Raw genomic sequence first — 20,683 nt, 5'->3', positions numbered from 1 at the left:
CTCGAGCTTCACCATATCATCACCTCTCCTGGTTTGACTAAAGTTACATATCATATATTTTGTTTTTGTTATGCTTAACTTAAAACCTCTTGATTCCAAGAAAGATCTCCATAACTCTAGCTTTGCATTAATCCCCTCCACTGCCTCGTCTATCAAAACAATATCATCAGCAAAAAACATACACCAAGGGACCTCATCTTGGATATGCCTAGTTAAATCATCCATGATGAGTGCAAACAAATAAGGGCTTAGAGCTGATCCTTGGTATAACCCAATTGTAATTGGGAATTTACTACTTTGGCCCTCTACAGTTTTGACACTTGTTGCCACACACTCATACATGTTCTTAATTATATCTACATGGTTACTTGAGCTTCTTCTCTTCCCTAATACATGTCAAATGAGCTCTTTAGGAACTCCATCATAGGCCTTTTCTAGGTTGATAAATATCATATAGAGGTTCCTTTTGTAAGCTCTAATTTCCATAAGTCTCCTTAAAAGGTAAATAGCTTCAGTTGTGGATCTGTCTGGCATAAAACCAAATTAGTTACCTGATATATCAATTTTTTTTCTTAGGTGTGCAATGTCTCTGAAAAGACAAAGAGGAGTAAAGATATGGACTGACCCATAGGAAATGGTTGAATACCTTCGGCAACCACAAACAAGCCCTAGCCATGGGAACTCTTTGGAACTCTTTATGATATTCAATCTTTGTTTAATAATTTTAGCTCTATTTGTATTAAAAAACCATGACAGATTTACTACCTCGTTACCCCATCATCTAGCTAACTATGCCCGCATATCTAAAACTTGTGGTAACATCCTTGATAGACTTTTTGATGTGTACTCCTTTTAAGTAGTAATATTATTTTTTTTTCACGAAAAAAAAACCGAGAAAGAATAGAGGAAGGAAGCAAGGTTCAAAATCCAGGTATCGGACTCGGCATCGGTTATTGCCAAAACCTTTTCGGATCGGGATCGGATAGGTACAAATCGGTCAGGATCAGTTAAAAAACTCCCAAAATCATTTTTTTTATCAGGTCATGTATCGGCCAAAGTTGGTGGGTGTTTTGATCTCGGGATCGAATCGATCAATATCAGTTGGGATCGGTTAGTATCGGTCAATATCGGTCAAGATAATATAAAAAATAAAAAAAAACCTTAAAAACCTTTGAAAAAATAAAAAAATATTCAGTTAGATCGGATCAGCCGATCCAGTCAAACCTTATTGTATCGATCTAATCTCGGGATCGGCCTCGATTGATACTGATCCGATCCGATCCGAGATTCAGAACCAGCATGAGACAAAAAGGAGAGGAGATGTCCCGTCAAGGCAGGGGGAAGAGCTGTCATCCAAGTTGAAGCGAAGGGGAAAAAGTGATTTTTTTTGGTTAAGGGGAGAAAAGTGATTCACCTACCAAACGCTAGGAGGAAAATAGATAGTGAAACATAGTGTAGAGACAGGTGGCGGAAGAAGAATGGGAGAAGCTACAATGCTATCCTCGAGAAAGAAACAAAGTCCTGTCCATCAGAAACTTAGGGATACATTACTATGCCTTCTATTCGTTTCACAAAAACAAAAACAAAAACAAAAAAAAAAACCCCTCTCCAACAAGAGTTGGCTCAACCAAGGAGATTTTAATACATAATAATTATTATTTGCTTACTTATGTAAATATGCCAAATATGACTATGGAGATATATTGGGCCCCCTCATTCCGCGAATCAAAAGACTTGTACATATGCCAATACTAAACAACATGCAAGGGGAGATGATACTCATTTGGCAAATCAGTATCACATGAAATTACATAAGGATCATTTTGGTTTGAACAAATCGAGAAATGGACCCAATTGATTTTGACAAGAGTCTATTAACTGAAAACTCATAAGAATCAGAGGAAAATTCCTGGGGCAAGAGTTCTCTAAAGGGAGTGTGACCCCTACGTGCACGGGCCCAATGGAAGCGCGAACGGCGGTATCAATAGAGCAATCATTACTGCCTTTCATGGGGGTAGGGGCGATCATTTTGCCTCTTCTATATCTGGGGGCAGGGCACACACTCCCCCACAGAGAACTTTCTCCCAGAATTTTAATAATCCAACATGGGTAAAGCTTACTAAAATTCTTCAACTTCAACATATTGTTATGAATTCTGAAAAACAAAAAGCACAACGGAAAGAGGGGGTGAGTAGAACATGTGAGGTATACAATATTTGGGAAGCAGTTTTCTGTCCAGGAGTGTGGCATGTGTCTCTCTCTCCTCCTCAAAACAAGAGGGAAGAGGTTGTTAGAATTATATTTAGAATAGAATCCTATGTTCCCTATTATGGACTAATATTAAATAATCTAAAAATTAGGCTAATTTTAGTATTGGTCTAATTTAGGGGGTCATTGGGTTATATTAGAAATCCTATGTGGACTGGTTTTAGTACAGGCAGATAGATTCCTATTGGGACTGTGATGAGTCAGACCCTACCGGAATTACTATATAAAGAGAGCTAGGTCCCCCCTCTACCCATCACAATGAATTATTCTCAATCTCTATTGAGGAGTGCATTCTGGAAAGAGAGGGAGATATTCAGTGTTCATCATCCATGTGGATACGTTATTTTCATCAAGCCAGTTACTTTGGGAATAGAGGGGAAGCACCTAGATCTTGGTCTTTATTTTCCGCTGTGATCATCATCACTATGGATGCAAAACAAAGTTAGTGGTTCTATCCCTGTTTTCTATTATTTATTTGATTGTGTTCTTGAACGCCCTAAGGAGATCCTGGCTTTCGGGCTTTTGTCCCTATTTGGATCAAAATTAATCTAACATGTGGTATCAGAGCCTCAATAGATCCATTCTTGAACCTATATGGATTAAAAAATAATAGATCATGCTATTGGAATCGAAATTTTTTCGTTTCGAATCAAGTTTTTTAGGGTTTTTTCAATTTTCAAAAAAACCCGTATGGACACTGGCTTTCTGCCTATTTTTTTAGCCGGCAAAAATTGAAACAAAGGACATAGGGTGATAAAGCTCGGAATTCTGAGCAATTTGATAGGTTGATCGCCGTTGACGGCTGCCGAACGCGCTCTCACACGCCGACGAAAGCCGCAAGTGGATCTCACTCTTCGGTAAGGTTTTAAAAAAAAAACGCTTTTGGGTTTTGCTAACGTGCGCCACCGGGTTGGGTTGACCCATTTCCTGACCCGGTTGGGATTGATTGGACCCAGTTGGATCTGGCTGAACCGGGCCGAATCTAGCCGGTTTGGTAGTACAGACTGGTCAGAACCAGGACCAGTCAATCGATTTTGGCCTAAACTTTGACCGGCTTTTGTGGGCGGCTACGAGACTTTGTTTGGGGTCCTATTTTTTACGTTGGCTCTGTTTTTCTGTGCTCTACACAGTGGTATCCTCTGTTTTGATCAAATATGCATATTTTTAATATTTTTGGTATTCTATTGATGCATACCCTTTTTTGGAATTTGTCAGTTTGATCCATTTGGAACCAAATAGATTTTTTGACTTGTTGGAATACCTACCTTGATGACTAGAATTGTTAGTTTTTTTTTTGGGGTTAGTTTTAAGATATTTAAGCCCCTTGTCATAAATTATTAAATAACACATTATTTAAGGATGTAAGTAATTTTGAAAAATCCAAAGAGAGGGTTCCTTGGGTTCGATAGGATGCAGCCGCCAAAGCAACCTTCTTTGTTGGATTTATGAAACACCGGTCTCATACAATTGTGGGATGTCCTTCAACTCTGATGTGTGGTCATACACCCAAAGGTGGTGGATTTTGAAAGTTGAGTTGTATTCCCATGACCACTGGTATATAGGGATTTTTACAATTGCATGTTGGGCATTCAGCCCAAAGTTGTTTTCACGATGATGTGTGTAAAATTCTTGTTTGCTTATAAGGTTTTAACTATACTTGCATCATACTGATTATTGTATTATTCATTGTTTAAATTTTCAGTCACCTTTTCTATCAATAATAACATGGTCACTATTGAGATTCTTACTGGGTCAAACTTTAAGAAGTGGAAAGAGGACATTATATTTGCCATGGAGATGGCAGATGTGCATACATCCATTGTTATGGATAAACCAATTGATCTAACTACTGATAGTACTGAAGATGAAAAATTCGTGCATGCTGCATGGCAAAAGAGTAATCGACTCAGTATACTGTCCATAAAGAGGTCAACACCGGAACACTTAAAAAGTGAATTGTGGAATGCAATTTCTAAGAGATACAGAGTTTTATCGAATGCTGAGATTGGGACACTTCTGCAAAGGCTATTTAATATGGAATATGATGGTTCTGGGGGTAGTAAGAATTACATTATTATGATGGTTGATTACCAAACTAAACTCAAGGCCTTGAACATACTTCTTGATACCCTAATTGTTCATCAAACCTTAAATACCCTACCTTCTAAATTTGGCATCATTCAAACCAACTACATTTTCGAAGATGGAGTTTGGAGTATTAATGACCTTATTTCTAGGGTTGTGTGTGAGGAAGAGAAACTGAAGAAAGACAAAAAGCATGCTGCCCTATTTATTTCCAAAACCCGTAAGAGTAAAAAGTCTAAAAACCATACTCATAAGTCTACTAATTAACAGTCCAATCAGACTAACAATTTGGGACCCAAGAAAGACTCTTTAAAGAAAAAGAGTGATCGCTGCTTCTTTTGCAAAAAGAAGGGTCACATAAAGAAGGACTGCGACAAATACAAAGCTTGGTTAATCAAGCCCAAACAGCCATCAGGTAATGATTCTTTGGCTTTTGTTTGTGAATCCAATCTATCAGAAGCCCCATCCAGTTCTTGGAGGCTAGATAGCGGTGCAACTAACCATGTTGTTTTTACCATACAGGGGTTCATAAATCAGAGGAGGCCAAAATAAGGATGAATCAAGGCTGGTCGTAGAAAATGGTGGACATTCTAACGTAGAGTTTGTGGGAGATGTCATTTTATTATTAGATTATGGTTTTAAATTGACTTTAAAAAACACTTTTTATGTATCGTACTTCAGGAGAAATTTAATTTTGGTTTCAGTTTTGGACTTTAGTGATTACCATTTTGAAATAAAGAATAGTACGATTAATTTGTTTTTTAATTCAAGTAAAGTTGGTTTCTGCATTATGTTCAATGGATTGTACAGATTGTGTTTGGCTCCCAATGATATCTACGTCTCCTATAATGTTGAAAACGTTGTTTTCAAAAGACCCTTACCTAAGGAACGGTCTTTCACATTGTGGCACAAGAGGCTAGGTCATATTTCTAAGACAAGAGTGGAAAAGCTAATAAAGTTTGACATCCTACCTACTCTCGAAAGTGATCTAGAAACTTGTGTAGACTGTTGTAAGGGAAAGATGACCAAGATAAAGAAGAAAACTACAGTCTATAGTTCTAACCTGTTGGAGGTCATTCACACTGACATCAGTGGTCTCTATTCAGCCACGTTGTGTAGAAATTTTATTTCATCACTTTTACAGACGACTATTCCCGATATGGCTACCTAAACTTAATTAAAGAAAAGTTTGAATCTCTTGACAAGTTCAAGGACTGAAGTTGAGAAACAGTTAAGAAAAATTATTAAAATTGTTAGATCTGATCGTGGGGTGAGTATTATGGCAGACATGGGGATGTTGGACAGCTTAAGGGCTTGTTTGCCAAATACCTAGAAGACTATAGAATAGTTAGTTAGTTTACTATGCTAGGAAGTCCTGAACAAAATGGGGTCGCCGAAAGATGTAACCGCACCTTTATAGACATGGTGAGGAGTATGGTTAGCAGGACAAATTTACCTAAGTTCTTATGGAGAGAGGCCTTGAAAACTGCTTCTTCTATTCTTAATCGTGTACCTACTAAAGCCGTTTCTCTTACCCCTTTTGAGTTGTGGACCGACCATAAATCCAATTTAAACAATCTTAGAGTTTGGGGGTGCCCTGCAGAAGTAAAGTTATATAATCCAACTTTAAACAAGTTGGATCCCAAGACTACTCGTTGCTATTTTGTCAGCTACCCAGATCATTCGAAGGGATATAAATTTTATAATCCCTGCGGAGGCACTAGGATTGTGGAGTCACAGACAGCGAAGTTTCTGGAATTTGATGTGGCGGAAAAGAATGATTGTTCTCAGACTGTTCAAGATAGTCACATGGTTGGTACATCAGTACCTGTTCTTTTACCTATTCAGATGGATGTGGGGCATACATCCATTGGTTACACTTGCTGGAGTTCAAGAGCCTGATATTGATACGGTCCCTGACATTTATGTAGCACCTGATGAGATTCCTCTTATTCAGGATGTGGTTGAGGATCCTATCATTGATGCAGTTCCTGTTGAGATTCCTCAGATTCAAGTTGAGGCAGTGGTGGCACCATTACAAAGATCCATTAGGGAGAGAAAGCCAGCTATACCATCTATTTATGAGGTCTATCTGGGAGAACATGACTATGACATTGGTTGTGTGGTTGATCTAATTACTTATTCGGGTGCTGTTTCTAGTCCTCGATCAAATTTGTGATTAAATGCGATGAGAGATGTGATGCAATCGATGAAACATAATGATGTTTGGGAGCTTGTTGATTTACCTAAAGGTTGTAAGTCCATTGGTTGCAAATAGGTGTATAAAATCAAAAGGGATTCCAAAGGAAAAGTTGAGAGCTTTAAAGCCAGACTAATAGCCAAGGGATTCACTCAGAGAGAGGGAGTAGACTATAACGGGATATTTTCTCCAGTCTCTTCGAAGAATTCTTTTAGGGTGATCATAGCATTGGTAGCTCATTTTGATATAGAGCTGCATTAGATGGATGTAAAAATCGCCTTTCTCAATGGAAATCTTGATGAGAAAGTCTATATGGTTCAGCCTGAGGGTTTTGCAGTGGATGGTTCAAATCATCTTGTGTGTAGACTCAAGAAGTCTATCTACGGTCTCAAAGAAGCTTCTAGGCAGTGGTATTTGAAGTTCGACAGTGTTGTGAATTCATTCGATTTTGTGGAAAACAAAGTGGATCAATGTATATATCAGTATATCACAAGGTCAGTGGGAGTAAATTCTGCTTTCTCCTTCTTTATATGGATGACATCCTGTTTGTAAGCAGTGACCTAGGAATGTTGCATAATACAAAACACCTATTATCTAGGGAATTTGACATGAAGGGCCTTGGTGAGGCTTCTTTTGTCCTTGACATTGAGATCCATAGGCATCGTTTTCATCGTATATTAAGGTCTTTCTCAGAGGATTTATGTTGATCGTGTTCTAGAGAGGTTCAGTATGCTGGATTGCAAACTTGAGAATTTTTTTGTTCTCAAGGGTGACAAGCTGAGCTCGACACAGTGCCCGAAAAATGAAGTTGAGAGAGATGAAATGAAGAAGGTGTCTTATGTTGGCGCACTTGGTTGTATCATGTATGCTCAGGTCTGTACCAGATTGGATATTGCTTTTGTGATGGGACTACTTGGAAGGTATCAGTCAGATCCTGACTTAGCCACTGAGTAACTGCCAAGAAAGTATTGAGGAGGGGACAAGAGATTATATGCTGACTTACAGACATGTTCCTGAACTCAAGTTAGTGGGTTATACAGACTCCGACTTTGCTGGTTGTGAGGATGATAGGAAATCCACATCAGGTTATGTTTTCTTGATGGCAGAAAGGGCAGTATCATGGAAGAGTAAAAAGAAGACATTGGTGACCACTTCGACTATGCAAGCAGAGTTTGTAGCATGCAATGGGACTGCTACTCAGGCTATTTGGCTCAGGAATCTCATAAAGGAGTTGATCATTGTAGACTTTATGGATAGACCCATCCAGATATACTGTGATAACAGCTCTACTGTAGTGGTTATAAACAACAATAAAGGACTTAGAGGGTACATGGAGGTCAAGTATTTGACAATAAAGGAGACAGTAAAGAAATGTGACATTACAATGGAGCATATTGATATAGATGATATGGTTGCAGATCCCCTAACCAAAGGTCTTCGCCCTTGTGTTTTTGAGAGACATGCCATGAGCATGGGCTTAGTTGCATCATGGGATGCGATTGTTTAGTGGGAGTTTGTTTTATTTTGCTTTATTGTAATTTAAAGTTTCTTTTCATCTGTATTTTTACCTTATGGTAAACTTTGGCTTATATATATATATATATATATATATATATATATATATCAGTTGTTATTGCATGCAGTTTCTTTTGAATACATGGGTGTTTTATTTATTGACATGATATATATATTTCTAGTTTTAAAGTCTTAAGAAATGTGTTAACCTTAAGCAAGGTTAGGGCATTAAGTTATTAGCCTAAATGTATGTCTTGTAATGCATAAAGTAAAACTCGAGTTATTCAAGATGAGACATACAGATTCGTTGAAATCATAAAGATTATTTCTCTAGTGAGCTTGTGTCACTTAAAGAAGAGAAAGTTTAAACTGACAAATGGATAATACATAAGGAACCACTGTGAGTATTATCTTGTTACCACACTACCATATTACATCCATGTTAGTAGAGTTGAGGGCTCTCGTGACCACGGAAGGCTCTGTGTCGCATTGATCATAGATGCAGTTACCGTCATGATTCGGTATCTAAAACTCTATAGGATAGGATTGATTTTCTAACACGACCTCTAGACCAATTTGTTTTTAAAATGTGCACATAAAATTTTCTTAAAAGATTGTTAGCTTGTGATTTATTTTGGTCAAAACTGTTTTTAAATCTCTTTAAAAATGAGTGATTTAATATAAGTTCAAGTGGGAGAATGTTAGAATTATATTTAGAATAGAATCCTATGTTCCCTATTATGGACTAATATTAAATAATTTAAAACTCAGGATAATTATAGTATTGGTCTAATTAAGGGGGTCATTGGGTTATATTAGGAATCTTATGTGGACTGACTTTAGTGTGGGCAGATAGATTCCTATTGGGACTGTGATAACTCAGACCCTATAGAAATTTCTATATAAAGAGAGCTAGGTCCCCCTTCTACCCATCACAACTAATTATTTTCAATCTCTATTGAGGAGTGCATTCTGGAAAGAAAGGGAGATATTCAGTGTTCATCATCCCTGTGCATACGGTATTCTCCTCAAGCCAGTTACTTTGAGAATAGAGGGGAAACACCTAGATCTTGATCTTTATTTTTTACTGCGATCATCATCACTATGGATGCGAAACAAGGTTCATGGTTCTATCCCTGTTTTCTATTATTTATTTGATTGTGTTCTTGAACGTCCTATGGAGATCCTGGCTTTCGGGGTTTTGTCCCTATTCGGATCAAAATTAATCTAACAGAGGTGTCTTTTCATATGGAAAGGAGAGAGAGAGAGAGAGAGAGAGACTTATGGGAGTGCTGGCAGAGTTCTTTTTCCCATAATATTTCTTGAATTTTTAGCGAAAACAAATGAAATTTACAACTTCCCCCCCCCTTTTTTTCTCTCACAGTAACCTACCTGATGTAGGGTGTTTTGAATGACCTGCATGGATAAACACTCCTCAGCCTAGAGGTTCAATCGTTTGGTGTAAACAATTCAAATGATTAGAATTTGTTTAGACTAAATGTTCCACTGAGCAATCAATAGTTCCCAAAGGATTCCTGACCTTTGGGTGACATGGAATCTTCAGGCCTTGCAGCTAACGTTCTGAACTCTGATAATGGTTTGGCCACCCAATCCAATAGCTAGAAACACAAGGAACATCTTTGATCTCCAAATAGCAAGACCAGCATTACAGCATGATCCCTGAGACCAACCATCTTAGATACGATTCATATTCATTCATGGTCTTGAATATCTGAACTTCTTTTATTATTATTTTTTTCCATGGTTGCCAAATTTGCAGAAATGTTTCCCTATCAGCATCTAATCATGGGTAGAATATAATCCAATCTGACAATGCAACGAATCAAAATAATACTTTGAATGTTACTTCAAACAGTCAACTCCTATTTCAAGAGTGGAGCAGATGGAAAAACAAGTGAAAAGCTTCATACATGGTGAGCTATACGGTTGTGATAGAAACCAAATGTGGCATGTAGGGTATCCAAGGCACTCCCTCTCCATAAAACAGAAATTGGGGGGGGGGGGGGTTTGGATGAATTCAAGGTTCAAATTTTTAGGAAACTTATTTATCAAGTAGTAGATTTAGGGTCTCTTTGGTATGATTTGTATTTGTATTTATCTTATTAATTTCTATTTTTACATGTGTTTCGTATAATTTATAATGCTCATTAATATTTATGACAAATTAGAATAAATAAAAAATCACTAGGTCGAGACCTATTTGTGATTTGTGACTTCAAATAATTTATTTTTATTTTTATGTTTATCAGAAATTTTAACTCTCAAGTCCCAAATCCATCTCTCTCGCTCTTGCGTTCGTGAAGAAAGCTCTCGCTCTGCTCTCGCTTGATCGCCTGAAAGCTCTTGCTTGCTCATGATCCTGAGTGAAGGTATGCTCTCTCTCTCTCTCTCTCTCTCTCGACCTTGATCCTGAGTGAACCTTGGCATGCAATTTCTTACCACTAGTGAACCTAACAATGGGCTAGAGATTTTTTTTTTGCATTTGATTGTAGTTGGAAGGGAGAGTGGGAAGAGCTACCAGGGAAAGTTCCTATTAAAGTTCTCAGATCACTGAAACAAGTCTGAAATTTCAATTCCCATTCTAGTTTTACATCTGTTGCGTCAAGAAATCGTCTGGTGGTCCCTTCGAGTGTCGTAACCTGCAAAAGGACCAGAGTGACAAAGGAGAACCGGTGTGGTTCCGGCCTAGGACTCTTCGATGCCTAAGTTAGATCTCTCTTAGCAAACAGATGAATAGTTAGAACTCAAGATAGCTTAAGGGGTTGGAATACCTCTGCTTTTATAGTGGAATATGGCGGTGTGGAGAGTCCCAGTCGATGGCGAGTAGTCTTCGTAGTTGATAGAGTCCCTAGGTAGCAGGGTTCTTCCTTGGTTGGTTGTCTCCTATAGGTGGTAGTGTCCTTGTAGGGTTGATGTACCTAGCGGATAGGCACTGATACATTGTCAAATAAGGTGCCTGGTGCTTGTGTCCGTTTGGGACTATACAACTGATAGGTGGTGGTCAAGAGTCCTGGAGATGATGCACGTCTTGTTGATGGTGGTAGTGGTACCTGGATCTTAGACTAGGGTCTACGCCTGTGTCTATCCGAGGTCACCCCCGAGGGCGGTCATTCGGATCGGCATCCGTGGAGGGTGGTCATTCGGATCGGCGCCCATGGAGGGCGGTCATTTGGATCGGCGCCCGTGGAGGGGGTCATGCGATCCGCGCCTGTGGTCGGTCCTTCACTGGTTCTATCATGGTCCACTTCCTTGGGCCAGGACACGTGGCGGCCTCTGATTGGTTGGTGTGATTTTGGGTTTATCATTTGCCCCCCACTCTCTTGGGTCAGAATGTCCAAGACAGTAGACTTTGCATTTTTGTACTTAGAGGGGGATTGTTGCGAATTTCTTCTTGTCGGAGGGTGTGCTTGTGAATCACTTGGTGAAGTGGGAGAGGTTGTGGGGTCAAACCTCTCCCCTTGCACCTTTTGGTCTTTTTCCCTTCTTTTTCTTTTTGTAGATATATTTCATTTTCCTCTCTTCCTTTTTCACTTTTTCCTCATCTCTCTCTTGCTTTTTAGCTTTTCACTTTTTCCTTATCTCTCTCTTGCTTTTTAGCTTTTCACTTTTGTTTTTTGGTGCCCGCGAAATGTTCGCTCTTGGGTTGCAAGGAACAGTAGTGCTTTGCATGCTTTCTTGATCTTGCTTGGCCATTAGCATTGGGTTTGGTGGCCTAGCTTTGTGCTCACGGTCGCGTTCGTTGCTTGTGCCTTGATCCTACCTCCGCACTTCTTGGCTCTTGTCGTGTCCGCGCCCTACGCCACTAGTCCACGCGCAACAGGCAATCAGCGCCCGTGTGAGGTCAGCGCCTGTGCACTCGATCCGCGCCTGGTGAAGCTCGTTCGATCTGCGCCTGGTGACGCTCGTTCAATCCACGCCCCCGCGCTCGATCTGCGCCTGGCGACCCTCGTTCGATCCGCACTTGGTGACGCTCATTCGATCCGCACCCATGCTCAATCTGCGCCTGGCGACGCCCGTTTGATCCACGCCTGCGGTCAATCTGCGCTTGGCGACTCCCGTTCGATTCGTGCCTGTGTCGGTCCACACCCGTCGATCGACGACCGTGTTCAATCCGCGCCTGTGTCGGCCACGCCCGTCGATCAGCATCACGATCCACGCCCGGTATGCTTTTATTCTCCCTTTTTTTTTTTTTTTTTGAATACCCTTCCTTACGAATTTACTTGTTGTAGGTTGACTGTCTCCTTTTTGTGTCGACTACTTGACTTTGGGGGGACATTGCATGTCGAACCGATGGATTTTGAACTTTGAGTTGTAATTATTGTGACTTCCTTGTCCTGCTATTTGTAGTTAGCTTCTTATCTTCTTTTCGTACTGTTCTTTGTTGTTGATGTGTATGGTCCATTGGCCTTTTTGGTAGTCATTCGATCTCGATGACCTAGTGCCTTGTTGGTTTGCGGTCGTTGGTGGTCTATGGACCTTGGTGGCATTGCGCCTTAATGGTCTACGGACCTTAGTGGTCTACGGACCTTGGTGGTCTACGAACTTTGGTGGCATTGCGTCTTGGTGGTCTACGGACCTAGGTGGCTGATGAGCACATTTATGTGTGAAATCTTAGGGCCATAGAGCATGCATTTTTATACTTAGAACGTAGCTACTTGAGGTTTTTGTTTGTGTTTTCAGGTTTTAGGTGTTCTTGTGAAAATGGAGCACCAACGTTTTTAAACTATTTAGTGGTGTTTGGCAGTAGCCGGAAGCGCCCAGGAGTCTAGAAAGTCAAGTTTGGATTGAGCATTGAAAGAATCACGACAATAAGTCAAATTTAAACGTGATTACAGTGGGCCCCTTAGCATAATTTTGAGGTGTTAATAGTATGGATGCATAGCCCATCGAGTCAGCTTCGCAACGATTCAAACGACACCTAATTTCGAGTTGAAACGAAGAAGTTACGGCCGTTTTCGTAACGACGCGCAAAAATGGCATGCCATTGTTTTCGATTTTTATGATAGGAGTTTGTTTGTAATTATCAAAAATCGACCGGGGACAAAGTAAAGTAAAAGTTCAAATTTGAGGAGCTTTGGTGCAATTATCAGAAGTTATCTTTTCTGTTAGCCGAAAGATTCCATTTGGAAGGCTCTAGAGCAGTCCAACTTCAACTTGAGATATCTTGGGCTTCCGAACTCCAAATTAGACGAAATTTGGGTATATTTTGGGTGATTTTTTCGCAAGGAATGCAATAGTGAGGCATATATAAGCACCCCAAGCTCCACATTTTTTGAAGGACAGAATGGGTATTTTATTTATTGTGAGTGGAATCCTAGTCATCACCCTTCTTCTCTCTCTCCTCCAACTTTCCAAGGGCACTTTTGAAATTGTACTATGGATAGATTTCTTTTGAAAAATATTCTCTCATCCATGGAAGGTTGAAAAGTCAAAAATGCCTTGATCTCATTGTTTGGAGAAGATACCTACAAAGAAAAAGAAGCACAAGAATAGAATTAGAAAGTCATTTTTTAGAAAATAGAAGGTTTATGTAGCTAAGATTTTTATCTCTCCCTCTTTCTATTTTTTTCTTTTTTCTTGGGATTCAAGTAATGTAAAGGAGGAAGGAGAAGAGAATATTCTCTTCTCTTAGGGAATATTTCTCCTACCTTTTCCCTCTTCTCCTCTTCCCCGTATAAATATCCCATGGTTCTCTCTTGTAAACTTGTTCAATTCATTAGTGAAATTTCTTCTTTTCTTCTTCTAGTTTTTGGCTTTCTAAGTTCTAGTTTGATTTCATGCTTTCAATTCCATGGTTGTAATGTTTTTGACTCATACTTTAATTTTATGTCTTTAATATGGTTGTAATAATTCTAGTTTAGCTTCAAGCTTTCTAGTCTAAGCTTCTAAATTCTAGTGAGAAGATTTAGAAGACTTGGAAGAGGAAGCCATGGTAGGATTATTCAAGAGTTCAAGCATCTTCAACTACATTCATGCAAAGCCTAATTAATTCATGCACTTTCAACTTTGGTAGAAGGGAGTATCAAGTTCTTATTTTTATGTTCTTCTTCTTAACCTCTTAATTCTTCTAGTTTCTAATTTCTTCTTCTTATTCTCTACCTCTTTCTTCTTCTATTAGTTTTATTTTATTAGTATTCTCATCTCCATTAATCCCTCCATTCTATTAGGAATTCTCATTCTCTACTTTTTATTGTATTCCTCATTCGCTATCTCTCTAATCCAATCATGCTTTTAGGACTTTATTTTTTTGTTACTATTATCATTATGCATTATGATAAGATTTTAATTTAATTATTTTTGTTTTAATTTCAGATTTGGTAGCGCCATTTCAAGTGTGAGAAGCAAGCAATTTCAATCCGGTTCAAGCCCCTTCGGGTTTTACATCTCTAATCTCTTAGTCTCATTCTCCCTCGCTAATCTCTTTCTTTTATGTGGTTGTGATGTGTGGTTGCAATTTATTCCTTCAAATCCGCGTTAGTATTGATAGGTTAGATGTTTGTGTGTTAGGACGCCAATTCAATTCACTAGATGCTTATGAGTTAGGATGAGTTAATTTTCGTTAGTTTAATTAGTTTAATTTAACACTTTAATTTGGTTCACTTTGCATTGCTTTTAAGTGAGTAAAATAAAGTGACGTACATCTCCTTGAGTTTGACCCGTAGCTACGATTGATCCGTACGCTTGCGGTTATTATTTTGTGCAAACAGTGGCATTGCGCCTTGGTGGTCTATGGACCTTGGTGGCATTGTGCCTTAGTGGTCTATGGACCTTGGTGGCATTGTGCCTTAGTGGTCTATGGACTTGGTGATCTATGGACCTTGGTGGCATTGCGCCTTGGTGGTCAACGGATCTTGGTGGCAGCGCCTTGGTGGTCAATGGACCTTGGTGGCAGCGCCTTGGTGGTCTACGGACCTTGGTGGCATTGCACCTTGGTGGTCTTTCGACCTTGATGCTTGAAAGTGCTGAAGTAGACGACGAAAGTAGACGGATGTAGCCCAGAACAAACTATTTACTTCAAACTCCAAAAAATTTCAAATCATTCTTGAAAATGGAATACTGTAATGCGATACTGGCTGAAAGTCGACTACTGCTACTCTACTGGTAGTATTTCTTCAGATGCTCTGAGTTCCAGGCATGGTCTACCTTTTTGCCCCCCGAAATTTTCAAGCGGTAAGTCCCTGGGCATATCTGCTTGGAAATTATGTAGGGTCCTTCCTAGTTGGTCGTTAGCTTGCCTCCTTCTTTGGCCGTGATGCTCTAGCCCTCCTTAACTCCTTTTAGCAGTGTTCTGTTTGTCACCTCCACCTGACCATTGGCCTGTGGGTAGGCTACCGATATAGGCCGATAGTCAATGTTGTTGAGTTGGAAAAAAACCTTGAACTTTGGATGTCAATTTGGTGGTGGGTAGATGGGGTATTGGGGCGAACAATTGACATTGCTCGCAAGTCTTGACATACTGTATAGCTTCTTCTTGCATCCGCGGTCAGTAGAACCCCTGACAGAGGTCTTTGTGGGCTAGCACTCGCCTTCCCATGTGGCTTCTGCATATCCCCTCATAGACCTCTGCCAGGGCGTACTTGGCTCCCTTGGGTCCTAGGCACCTGAGTAGTGGTGCAGTGACTCCTCTCTTGTATAGTACCCCGTCCACGACTATGTACTTTGCAGCTCTCATCCTTATCTTCCTTGCCTCAACCTTGTCTCCTGATAGGACGTCGTTCTGTAGGTAGTTGAGTATAAGGTCCATCCAGCTTGGCCCCTCCTCAATCTCGACCCTTAGTACTCGATCCTTGGTATTCGAACCATCTCGAACTCCACGAACTTCTCGGACTCTGCCTCTAAACCTCGAACTTGCGTCAAATATGACTTCTCGTATTTCCCCCTCCCCTTTTTTTTTTGTTGATCTTGATTCGAATTGGTCTTTGGCCATAGACACATCTTTGTTCGAACCTCGACCTCGAACCCTCGCGAACTCTGACGTCGGACCTTGACCTCGAACCTTGTCCATGGCCTGTCGCCTACGGCCTTTGGCCGTGGCCTTCCTTTTCTCTGTCTGTTCATCTCACTGGTCGCTGACAAGGTTCTCCATGCACAGCGTCATTCCACGGGTGTTGCCATTGTTCTTTTTGACAAAGGTCGCATAGCATTCCTTGGCTTTCTACTGATCTCCTAGGACCTCGCTTACCCCATTTTCTGTGGGAAACTTAATCTTCAGATGGATAGGTGATACAACTCCTCTAAGGGCTATTAGAGATGGTCGCCCTAGGAGGCCATTGCAGGATACCACGGACTTGACGACCATGAAGTTCACCATGATTGTCATCTACCGAGGGTGTTCTCCAAAGGCGACGGGCAACTCTATGGTACCTCTGATGAAGGCGGTGGCGCCCGAGAACCCATGGAGGTAGGTAAGCTCTGGTTTGAGTTAGTCATCGCCGAACCCGAACTGGCGGTAGGCTTCCAATGAGAGCACGCCCATGGACGCCCTATTGTCTATCAACACCCTGTGTACTGGTCTGTTGGCTACCTCCTCCTGCACTACTAGGGCGTCCTCATGTGGAAGGCTCAATCCTTCCAAGTCTGCATCCGAGAAGGAGATTACTGTCTCAGTCTTGGCTATCTTGCTCAGCTTCTCTGCTACTCCCACGAACCTGGCATGGGCTTTGACCTTCCTGGTAGACTGCTGCCCTGGTCCTCCTAATATAGTGAGGATGGGGGCTCCCTTGGTGCCACTTGGCTCTGCTGTATCTCTCCTTTCTTCTGGGCAATCTCTCTCCCTATCTCGATCTGTCCTTCTTTCTTCCCTTCTTGGTTCCCCTCTTTCTCAGTCATGACCTCTACCTCCTTGGCCCGAACGGCCGTCGCGTCCTCGTTTCACTTACTTGCTCAAGCTCTCTGCCCTCACAAGTTGTTCTATCTCCCTTTTCAGTTGGATGCAATCCTCTATATCAAGCCCTGTGTCTTTATGGAAGAGACAGTACTTGTAGGGGTTGTGCTTCTCAGGTCCTGCTAGCATGGGACATGGCCAATGTAGTAGGTCATGGTCCTGGATCTGAGACCTGGTGGTATTCAAGGGTGTGAACTCAGGGCTGCTTGCTCGATCGCTTCTCTCTGGGCAACGGTCGGTCCTTCCTAACTGGCGGTCGCCCTTCTCCTATCGGTGCTCGGTCCTCGATCTCTTGCTCTCTTTACGATTGTCTGGTGCCGATCTCTTGTTGTCTTGGGGCTTGGCCTCGATCACTTCCTTCTGAGCTTGCAGTACCTCGGCCATATTGGCGAACTTATTGCACCGCTCCTGAAGCTCCTTCATGGTCCTGGTCTCATTTCGTGCCAGGTCTTTGATCAAGTCTAGGTCTCTGATGCCTCCAGCCAATGCTGCATGCTGGGTCTGGTCGTCCAAGGACTCCTTGGTGAATCTGGTGACGTACTCCCTAAGAGACTCCCCAGGGTTCTGTACCACGTTCAATAGATTGACTATGGTCTTCTTCTGCTTGACGTTGCTCTGGAAGCGGGTGACAAATTGTTCGCACATTTTCGCGAACGAACCTATCGACCTTGGTCGTAGCCTGGAAAACCATGAGGTTGATGCACCCTTGAGGGATGCAGGGAATGCTCGGTAGGAGACCACGTCCGATCCCCCGTAGAGGGTCATCATCCCATTGAAGTAGTTGATGTGGTCATTGGGGTCCGAGGTACCACTGTAGAGTTCAAAGGTAGGTAGCCTGAACCGGGAGGGGAGTGTGGCTGCCATGATCTCTGTCGAGAATGGATGTTGTCCGGGTACCGAGTGTGTCTCGTCCTTGGTCTACTTCTTCAGTCCTTCCAGCTTCTCGTGTAAATCTCGGAGTCTTTTGTCTAGCTTCTCTTCCCGTGACTACCCTTCACCCCTGGCAGGGTGTTCGTTGTAACCTTGCTCTCGACCTCTCCTTGAAGTTCCCTCCCATCATGAGTTTTGACGGGATGGTGTGTGGTCACGGCGCGACGAACCTTGGCCTGAACGTGAGGGACTCTCTTCTCGGTAGGTCCGACTCTGCCTTGGTGTGTGACTTCCTCCTAGTCGACCTTGGAACATCGACTTCCCGATCTAACCTTCTGGGCTTGGTACCACGGACATGTGTGTTGGTGTCCTCCCACGTCCTGAACATGCTGGGAGGTCCGCCGTTCTCCTGGGATGCTGGGAAGGATCCCCTTGCTGGTGAGTGGCACTTGCGCGCCTGGTGTACCTCTCTGACCTTTCAACCCTGGAAGGTGACCTCCTAGGGCTCTGTTCCTGTCGAGGGACAAGGTCTGTCCTTAGTGGCGGCAACGTCCTGGGACAGTGGGATGTTGCACGCTGCCTTAGGTAGTCTCGAAAGAGTCACTGGTCATTGAGGATCTGCCGTTGCAAGTCATCGATCTGACCCACAGTCGCTGGTGTATTAGGATCAGGCGTTGGCTCCACGGCTGCTTCGACGTTGAGGTCGACTACCTCAACTTGTTGGTTCTTTGGGACCTCCCTCTCCTGAGAGGCATGGTCATTGGCTCGGCGACTCGAGCTCTCTGGAGGAGGTGATCCATTCCCCTCCCTCGCGGCATTGTTGGTGGAGGGAGCGGTCTTCTTACCCCATGGTGCCATTGAGTGATGGTGGAATTGAGCTAGTAGGTCTGATGGCTAGTGTCGTTTCCACAAGCGGCGCCAATCTGTTGCATTAAGAAATCGTCTGGTGGTCCTTTTGAGTGTCGTAACCTACAAAAGGACCAGAGTGACAAAGGAGAACCTGTGTGGTTCCAGGCTAGGACTCTCCGATGCCTAAGTTAGATCTCTCTGAGCAAACAGATGAATAGTTAGAACTCAAGATAGCTTAAGGGGGTGGAATACCTCTGCTTTTATAGTGGAATGTGGCGGTGTGGAGAGTCCCAGTCGATGGCGAGTAGTACTCGTAGTTGATAGAGTCCCTAGGTAGTAGGGTTCTTCCTTTGTTGGTTGTCTCCTACAGGTGGTAGTGTCCTTGTAGGGTTGATGTACCTAGCGGATAGGCACTGATACGTTGTCAGATAAGGTGTCTGGTGCTTGTGTCTGTTTGGGACTGTACAACTGATAGGTGGTGGTCGAGAGTCCTGGAGATGATGCACATCTTGTTGATGGCGGCAGTGGTACCTGGACCTTAGACCATGGTCTACGTCTGTGTCTGTCCGAGGTCACCCCCGAGGGCGGTCATTCAGATCGGCGTCCGTGGAGGGTGGTCATTCGGATCGGCGCCCGTGGATGGCGGTCATTCGGATCGACGCCAGTGGAGGGCGGTCATTCGGATCGGCGCCCGTGGAGGGCGGTCATTTGGGATTGGCGCCCGTGGAGGGGGTCATGCGGTCTGCGCCCATGGTGGACCATGCGGTCCGCTCCCGTGGTCGATCCTTCACTGGTTCTGTCATGGTCCACTTCCTTGGGCCGGGACACGTGGCAGCCTCTGATTGGTTGGTGCGATTTTGGGTTTATCAACATCCTTTACATTAAATTCGATACCCTATTTTTTTTTTTTTAACACATTCATAATCTACTACCTTAAGGTTTGTTTTCTCACTCCATAGTATTGTGCCTATAACTTGCTAGCGTTGGTACTTTCTTGCATACAATCTGTTTGTAAGAAATCACTTATATGTTTGTTGATGGTATTCTTTCTATTTGGGCATGCGAGTTGTATTAATGTTGTATACAGGGCTGGATAGAAATTTCCTTATATGCCTATTGGTGGTATTCTTCAACTTCTATTTGGGCTTGTGAGTTGTATTAATGTTGTATACAGGGCTGGATAGAAATCAATTTGGTTTTCACTTCCGGCTTCAATAAATATTTTCTACAATTTTTTATTTTTGAATTTTGTGTTTGCTTCCTTGAATCAGTCACATTGTATGTATTAGCCTTTTCTATTTTTGTTTTGCTAGTTCATCTTATTTGTTCCTCTATTTGAATTGATTTGGGGCTTTTATTTTGTGTTTTCTTGTGTTGGTTTAGAAAGTCTTGATTTTACAATATCTTGCTTTCAAGTTTAGATAGATAGTTATGGTAGCTAAGGATATTGGGAATTTTTGTTCTCTTTTTAAATACTAATATAATTAACAGTGAAGGTCACCTGTTCTGATTAATTGAATGAGCTTGAGATTGGAGGGCTAATTGGAGTTTAGCTATGCCTCTGCTTTCTTTGAATATAGATGAATTCGATGGTAAAAACTTATTTACTTGAAGGATCTTCTTAGTATTACATGTTGTTATGTCTCTTTGTGTCTTTGGTGTGTTGTTAATGGCTGATTTATTTAGTGGAAACACCTTATTGTTTGACATCCTAAAGGTAGTAAATATATAGGGCCTTTTGATAGTGTTTGTTTGAACATGAATGCTCACCTAAATTTTATCCTTCTTTCCTTTTGATTGTGTCAATTTAATATTGATTTAATTTCACTTCCCTTCCCTTTATTTCCCTTGCAACCTGATGGAGTCTGAACAACTTTTTGCTGTAAGATACCATCGACTTTGGGGTATTCCTTTGCTTTAGGCTGAGAAATCTGGTATTGTGTGTGGAGAAGGTATTGCCAAAGGATTTGTGATTGTTGGCACCATTTTTT

At 41.8% G+C, this 20,683-nt stretch overlaps 1 pseudogene; it reads right to left on the bottom strand.

Annotated features, from left to right (window-relative positions):
- Nucleotides 1-17,618, bottom strand: part of LOC122662967 — a 30,607-nt pseudogene extending 12,989 nt beyond the window's left edge.
- Between the last annotated feature and the right edge of the window lie 3,065 nt (nt 17,619-20,683).

This window comes from Telopea speciosissima, chromosome 5 (genome assembly GCF_018873765.1).
Source record: "Telopea speciosissima isolate NSW1024214 ecotype Mountain lineage chromosome 5, Tspe_v1, whole genome shotgun sequence".
NCBI classification, from domain to species: Eukaryota; Viridiplantae; Streptophyta; class Magnoliopsida; order Proteales; family Proteaceae; genus Telopea; species Telopea speciosissima.
This window is presented reverse-complemented; position numbering and strand designations above follow the sequence as displayed.